This window comes from Haplochromis burtoni, unplaced genomic scaffold (genome assembly GCF_018398535.1).
Source record: "Haplochromis burtoni strain Fernald_Lab_line unplaced genomic scaffold, NCSU_Asbu1 Contig_202, whole genome shotgun sequence".
NCBI lineage: Eukaryota > Metazoa > Chordata > Actinopteri > Cichliformes > Cichlidae > Haplochromis > Haplochromis burtoni.
The window spans coordinates 366,195-374,181 of NW_024582563.1; the positions used below are offsets into that span (position 1 = coordinate 366,195).

Below are 7,987 nucleotides of genomic sequence, written 5' to 3' on the forward strand. Positions count from 1 at the left end.
ACACACACACACATTGTTTTTAAAATCACAAAGGAAAGCTGAAGTGTTTCTGGGACATGATAACTTGACGGACAAGCTGCGGAAGTGACAGAAAGCAAAACATGCAAAGGATTACACTGAGATTCGAAACAGACAGTGAAATGCAGGTGATGTGTGTCTATTTGATTCATGTTTGCTACTGTTAGCTTGTGATGTTTGCAGCTGTTTCATCACATCATTATCTCCCAAAAACACTTCCATTTTCTTTCATAATTTTTTTCTTTTGGCTTTTGCAGCATTTTTCTATTTACTTATTTTTTTCCTAAGTAGTGCATTTGACCTCTCAGGGCCACCGTAGCTATACTGCTTCATCCAAAACTGGATAAAAAAGATAAAAGCTGAGGTTGGTGATTTCGTCATTTATTTTTCTTCCAACTTTTCAATTAGTGGCATCCAATTGGATAACAGTTGACAACACTTGAAAGCAGAAGTAATTTTTGACAATCAGAGTGAATCTGCAGTGTCTTCATTAGTTGGGATAATGCACGTTTCCAATCTGCACATTAACCACGTGAAAGTCATACTGCCTGTCTGGGACCGTCTAGACATGTCCACACACACACACACACAAAGCACTAATCACACAGTTGTTTCAGGCACATGCTCTCAGACATACTGAACAAATGACAGATACACAATGCATGTTGTTATACTTTCACAGACTGCTGGATTCATCATAAAAACAATACCTTCACATATTCAGGTACACATACACAAACAATTCCCCAGCATGACAAGGTGGCTCAAAAGGAGAAAGAAGTGAAACAAGAGAAAAACATTTGTTTTTTTCTGTTACTGGTCTGAAACAGCAATTGTGTCCATATGAAACAGGCACAGTGACGCAGCATCTTTGCAGCAGCACCCAAAAGCATATGCGGTGGAGACAGAGAGGAAGAGACAGAGGCTGAGATGACAACACAAAGAGAAAGGGGGAGAGATTGAGAAGCTCACCTGGCTAGATGAAATGTTGTTCGAGGCTCACAAGAAAGGATAACATCCGAGACCTGAAAGGATGAGGGAGGATAAGGGGAAAGAACAGTAGTGGGGGGAGAAAAAGAGGGAGGAAGGGAGAGAGGGAGGAGGGAGATTAGATTAGGCTGCCAGTACTTTGGGTGTGCAGTGAGCACACACACACATCACACACACACACACACACACACACACACACACACACAACACACACAACACCAACCACACCCACAACACGGTAGCACACACACACACACACACAACACATCACAGCATCTAGGGCCAAATGAAAGGAAAGGGGAGAAGTATAGGTGAGAAAATTGCTGAGCCTGCACAGGAGTGAAAGAGATGAAAAGACAGTAAAAAAAAACGAAGGCCCCATCAGGGTGTGTGTGCCTGTTGATGCCACATCTGCAGCCACAAAGACTAGCAGCTATGTCTGCCTCCCTGTTTTCTACTTCTTAAAGATACACACAACCTGCAGTTCCATTTGCAGACACACAAAAATTAGCTTTAGTCTGACATGCACAGTCCAAACATACCAGAACACCAGGACATTACAGGCTACTGTGGGTATCTTCGGAAAAGATACCCACAGTAATTAGTAACTAATTACTATTTTCAAGTAACTTGACCAAAACTTCTAGTAGAAATACACTATGTTGTCAGAAATATGAAGAATGGGTCGCTCTCAGCTCAGTGAATTTCAACATCAAAACGTGATAGCAAGCCACCTGTGCAACAAGTGCAGTTGTGAAATTTCCTTGGTACTAAATATTCCACGGTCAATTGTTAGTGGTATTATAATAAACTGGAAGCAATCGGGAACAAAACCTCAGCCACAGAGTGGTAGGCCATGTAAGAGATCGACAACTTTCTACATCGAGTCCATCGCTAAAGACCTCCAAACTTCTTGAGATAATCTGAAGACTATATGAACAATGTGTAGAGAGCCATGGAATGAGTTTCCATGGCTGAGCAGCTACAATCAAGCCTTACATCGCCAAGTGCAATGCAAAGCGTTGGATGCAGTGGCGTAAAGCACCCCACCACTGGCCTCTAGAGCAGTGCAGATGGAGATCACACTTCCCATCTGGCAATCTGATAGACAAGTCTGTGTTTGGCAGTGCCAAGACAATGATATGTGTCTGACTCCATTGTTTATGTGTAAAGTTTGGTGGTGGGGGATTATGGTGTGGGGTTGTTCTTCAGGATTTAAGCTCGGCCCCTTAGTTCCAGTGAAGGTAACTCTTAATATTTCAGCATACCACGATATTTTCGACAATTTCATGTCTCCAACTTTGTGAGAAGAGTTTGGGGATGGGCTCTTCTCGTTCCAATATGACTGCACACCAGAGCACAAAGCAAGGTCAATAAAGACATCAATGAGCAAGTTTGGTGTGGAAGAAATTGACTGCCCTGCACAGAGTACTGACCTCAACCCCACAAAACACCAAACCATAAATGTGTTTTAGGAAGAATGGGCAAAAATTCCCATAAACAAAATCCTACACCTTGTGGAAAACCTCCCCAGAAGAGTTGAAGCCGTTATAGTTGCAAAGGGTGGGTCATCATCATATTAAACCCTGTAGATTAAGAATGGAATGTCATTTAAATTCCTATGTGTGTGAAGGCAGACAAGCGAATACTTTTTGAAATATAGTGTTTCAAATATTCTATCCCTTTTGATGAATTTTCTTTACAAATTGCTTCATTCTCATTAGTGATCTGGAAATAAGGTGTCAGAAGTCATTCATTTTATTTATTTTATAAAGTACTCTTGCAAACCATTTCCTTTCCTTGTCTTATCTTATTGCTGGAGCCCTACACGCTTAAATGATTATCAGCTATGATGCAGCTAAGTGAAATCTATTTTTAAGGTCAAATCATCACAGTTTCTGTGGTAAAAAGCATGTAAAATTATCGAAGAACATACATTTTTACAAACCCAGTCTCAAAATCACCTGACACCTAACTACCTGACATAATGAAGAGCAACATTAATGCCAGGAAGCAGTGGTGACAAGCTGTTAAGCAAAGATACTAAAAATCCGATCTTCTTGTGACCAAAATAAAGAATATGTATGGTAGAAGTATAATACTGCTGTACATTTGGAAAAACCATCAAACAGCTTTTTCCTTTCCACTTTAAACCCGCTTGCCATCCCTTAAAAGATGAGTATTTGGCTTAAAGCGCTGACTAAGAGTCTAATTGGAAAATAATGACTCAGCAACAGCGCTACCAAAGTCCCTTCATTGAATTCATCACGCTCCTGTTAACAGTCAGGGCAGTGAGCTGTAGAGAAAAAACTCATCTTAAAAACTTGCATTCTCATTCATCACGTCATTACATTAATTTCAGCCATTATATAATACTGCAAAGAAGCATCTCCAGAAACTCTATAATGTAAAGAAATGCTGTTTATGAATTCCCTGCTGCAGACTGTTCACAGGTTATCACGAATAACTTTGTACTGTCAGACATAGATTACACATCACTGATTCCTTCACTTCTGGAGTATTAAATCCATGTCCAGAAAAATAAAAAAGGGATCTTACTACCCACCCCCATACCTGAACTGGACCATCTCCAGACATCTGCTGTGCCACGATATTCTGCCCATGAATGGAACACAACTGGAAAAAGGTTCAAAAGCTCCTGATTAACGTACGACAGTAAAAAGATGGCAGTGTTTATACTCTTGCCGCTGAATGGGCCGAAAGGGAGAATAGCTTTCAGGAGAAAGACCTTCATCAGAAGGATTCAGATATTTCTTAGAAAATTCCTTAGAAAATGCAGCTTTTGCACAAAACATATCCAGGAGTTCTTTGTCTATCCTGAATGAATTTCCAAATAATCCTTTCTGTCATCGTTGTATTTTTACTCAGTTGTATATAGTATTTGTATTTGTATTCTATTTTTATCTTATTGTATATTTATTTTATTTTATTCTACTGTATATAGTATTTTATTTTATTCTATTCTGTACAGTTGTGTACTGTATTTATTCTTATTGTATTCTAATTTTTGCCTCATAACTTTTGCTCTGTCCACTTCCTGCTGTGACAAAACAAATTTCCCACGTGTGGGACTAATAAAGGTTATCTTATCTTAAATATGGCTAAGAGAGGGAAAAAACTATTCTACTCCCACATTTGGAGAATTCATATCCTTACTCCTAAAGTTTCAATCTAGTGTAGTCTTCCTTTCAACACCTTTTGGCATAAGCTCCCCTAAACAAGCTAAAGGTGCGATTCTATAACCATCTGCTTTGGCTCATGAGTCACTTGATACCTCAAACATAGAGGTGATGTTCAATGTAATATCCAAAAAAAATTTGACTATGTTATTCATATCACAACAAAAAACAACCAGACAACAAAATATAAACAATACATGAAAATCAGCATTGCAGCAGATTTCAGTCAAAGATTTAATCTACTGATTCATTTCCTTTTAGCTAATAGATTGTTTTTCAGAATTTAAAAAAAATGTTTATATTTATCTCCCTCTTTTATGGAGATTATTTAATTACACCAATTCCAAAACTTACACCAATGACCCCCCCCTTTTTTTTTTTTTTTTTTTTTTACTGTGCCCTAAAATACAGTTACGTTCCTCTCTCTCACTCTCAGACTCAGAGACACACACATACATATGGTACATCAGTCCCTTAACTAATTAAAAGAGAATTCTCTGATGTTGTGCTTTTGCAATTGCAAATAATTCTTACCCCAGTGGCTGTAGAGCAACCATAAAGCTGCACCCACAGCAACAACTACGTGCTCTGGTATGTCCACTGAGGATCACTCAACTTTTGCAAAAACAAAGCTCCATGTCATTTGAATTTTATAATGTGTAGGTCAGTGTAATATTAGCAATTATGGAAGAAAATATGTGACTTTGCTATACTTCAAAAGTTTAAAAAAATCTTTTCAGCATTAAAGATGAGTCTGGACTTCTTCATTTGTTTCCTTGCTGGTAGCTGTAGTTGCATTTGTATATGTGTGTGAGTATATTTCTGTGTTTACACAACGTTATTTTGTTACAATATACCATCTACTTGCCCACTTTGGCTGAAGTGGCTACGACATTTTTCGACATTAAGAGGCTGAGAAGAAATGTCACAGTTGTGTGCGTTAAATATAAGGCATTTCAATAGTTAGTGTAAATATCTGTGACCATTAAAAAAATATTATTTACTGATTTGCCAAATCTGAAAGATGACTTTCAGACTGAAAGATGACTTTCAGACTGAAAGATGACTTTCAGACTGAAAGATGACTTTCAGACTGAAAGACGTGCCCAAGGACAACAGCTCAACATAAAGAGGAAGATGGAGGTTTGAGAGACAACAAAAAGATGGAGATAGGCAGGGTTTTTTTTATAGCTAATCTCCCTTTTTTAATCAAAATTATGAATGTGTTAAAGCTGTCACGAAAACAGCTATGGCATGCCATTCTTAGTTATTCACTTGTACTTATAATGCTAACTTCTCAAATCCCTGTCATGCAGTAGGCGTGTCAGTCAAACCCGTCAGCCAGCATTTATTCAGTGTCTGCGCTTGTTTCACAGCTTTATCCAACTAATGCCAGTCTGCATCTGGTCACAAATGAAAGCTTAACAGACAACTTCTCATGAACACAACAGTCCCTTCCATTATCACAGTCTCTGACTGAATTTCCATCATCATTTAAAACGCCCTGTAATCAGTCACAAGCAATAAGACTTAAATCGCTTCACGTTTTACCTTCAGTAGGAAATGGCTCCAACAAGCGTTCAAATTGTATTATTTCCCAAAGCAACACTTACAAATAAACCGTATGTAAAAGCATCATAACTGAATGTTGTGAAGCTGTATGACCTGCAAGACATCCAACTTCAGCATTTATTGGTGCCTTTTCTCTGTACCTTGGTTCAAGTTCCAGGTCAAAACCACAGTTTTATCAATTAAAAAACAAAGAAATGCACTGCAGGCTTCACCTGTAAGCTTCCTTTAAATGCTCCACTCTAAAGCAGACATTGTGTTTGTGTATGCTATGAGCTACAACCACAACAGGTTACTTGCAGGATGTGTGTTGGATCTGCCTGTGTGTGTGCTTTCAGAGGCCCAGAAAATCTCTTGTGGCCCAGGTGCAAAATAACTATGAATCACCATCACACCAAAACCGAGACAGCCAAACAGTCCCCAACAAAGGGAATTAGAAGTTGTCTTGGGGACTAAATTTAGCCAGTAACTCTGTAGCTGCCAAACATCATTTCCTTTTATTGGAACTGATGACAGGTATATTTCAGCCTGGAAGAAATGCCCACTTAGGACAAGTTAATTCCCTGAAAAGAAAGAAAAAAACAAAACAAAGGAATAAACTATGATGTGATGAGATTAGATTTAAGCAACAAAAAAAGAGAATCCATGCAAATTTGATCTAGTTCTGGTTTGCATCTGCAAAATACCTGAATTGAGTTAACAGCTATTATAGGAGGACATCGACATCCTCAAGGTCTTTTTCTTCCTGTAAATGACAGGCAGTTTTGTTTATAGTGCATCATTTTGATGCACTATAAACAAAACCTGTACAACTGTCTGTGACCGTCCTCAACTGTAATGACAAATAACACAAAGATCACTACAGCCAGCACTGATACTTCATTTATTACACCACAATCCCTGTAGCTTCATTTTCACTCAATCAATCTGGCTTGGTATCTAGTTAGTTACATCCCTAACTGTGTTGTGGTAAACATGGATTAATCTACCAAGTCAAAACTCCCATGCAAACAGACAGCTCCACTGATGGGAACAGACTCTGGTCTCTTAGAAAAGCGGCCAAAGCTCCTTATGCCAACAGGATATGCACACCAGGAGGCAGCAGGGCAAAGAAAGCAAGCATGTAATTGGGGTTAGCAAAAGGCCACAGGGAACAGAGAAATAGAAAAAAGAAAAGACGGCAAATAAAACAATTATGCCATACATCTCTCCTCATTGTTGATTCCCTGTCATGTAACCAATGGGCCCAGTTTTTCTCCTCTCTGCTTGGACAAATTAAGTCAGAATGTCATGACGGGGAGGGAAAAAAAAACAGTCACTTTTAACCAGCCGATACACTGACTGTCTATGTGACCGATGTAGTTTAATTTGTTAGGATCTTTGACCTTGATCTGACCTTAAAGCTGTCAGCAGAAATATGTGCTTAACTCCTTAGAAAATCCACAGTAGTTTAAGCCTTTCATAATCTAGTGTCCAACAATTAGTCAAGATAGTGTATTTATTTTAGACTAGGATATGAGAGCCAGTGTTATTCACACTCTACAGATTACTACAGACACGACTTTAACAAAGTCAGGTAGATGACGCGTCTACGAAAACTTTAAACTTCTTCTGTCCTATGGTGAAATAGGTCTTCTCTTTTTAGTTCTATGGTTAAAAAGGCAGACATATTCAACTCATAAAAGAGAGAGCACCTTCATGTAATCAGTACCAATAAGTAAAAGTACAGAGTCAGATGTGTTGCATTTTTACATTTGAGAATTAAGTCAATGTTTCACTTAAAAGTGGCTTATAAAACAGCCTTGATTGTGGAAAATAATCCTAATTAGTGATGTTTTTAAAACACTAAATACAGAACTGTGACAGTCTTGTCTTGAGTCTTCATGGAATGACTTTCCATGGCTGAGTTTCCAAGTCTTGAGTCACCCATCATTTCTGTATATGTGGTTAGTGTACCCGTTTCCCATTTTCCTAATTTATTGAAACGCGCAAACAGAGATGGAAATACAGCATACGATACACCAAGTTTGCACAATTCAAACAAGCTTGAAAATCAATATTTGGTAGGACCAACTTTATTCTTCCATATATCCTGAACTCTCTTAGTTAAGCTTTCTTATTAAAGTAGTCTTCAGGAATAGTTTTCCATGCTTCTTGAAGAACATCTAAAGCTCGTCTTTGGAAGTTGGCTGCCCTTTATTCTATTCAAG

The 7,987-nt window shown here is 38.4% G+C and overlaps 1 protein-coding gene across 1 annotated transcript in view; it reads right to left on the reverse strand.

Annotated features, from left to right (window-relative positions):
• map2 (microtubule-associated protein 2) overlaps window positions 1-7,987 on the reverse strand; it is a 96,622-nt gene that overhangs the window by 64,702 nt on the left and 23,933 nt on the right. The window contains exon 2 of the mRNA XM_042226226.1: window positions 991-1,043. The gene's annotated coding sequence lies outside the window, so the exon portion shown is untranslated. The remainder of the gene's footprint in view (window positions 1-990; window positions 1,044-7,987) is intronic.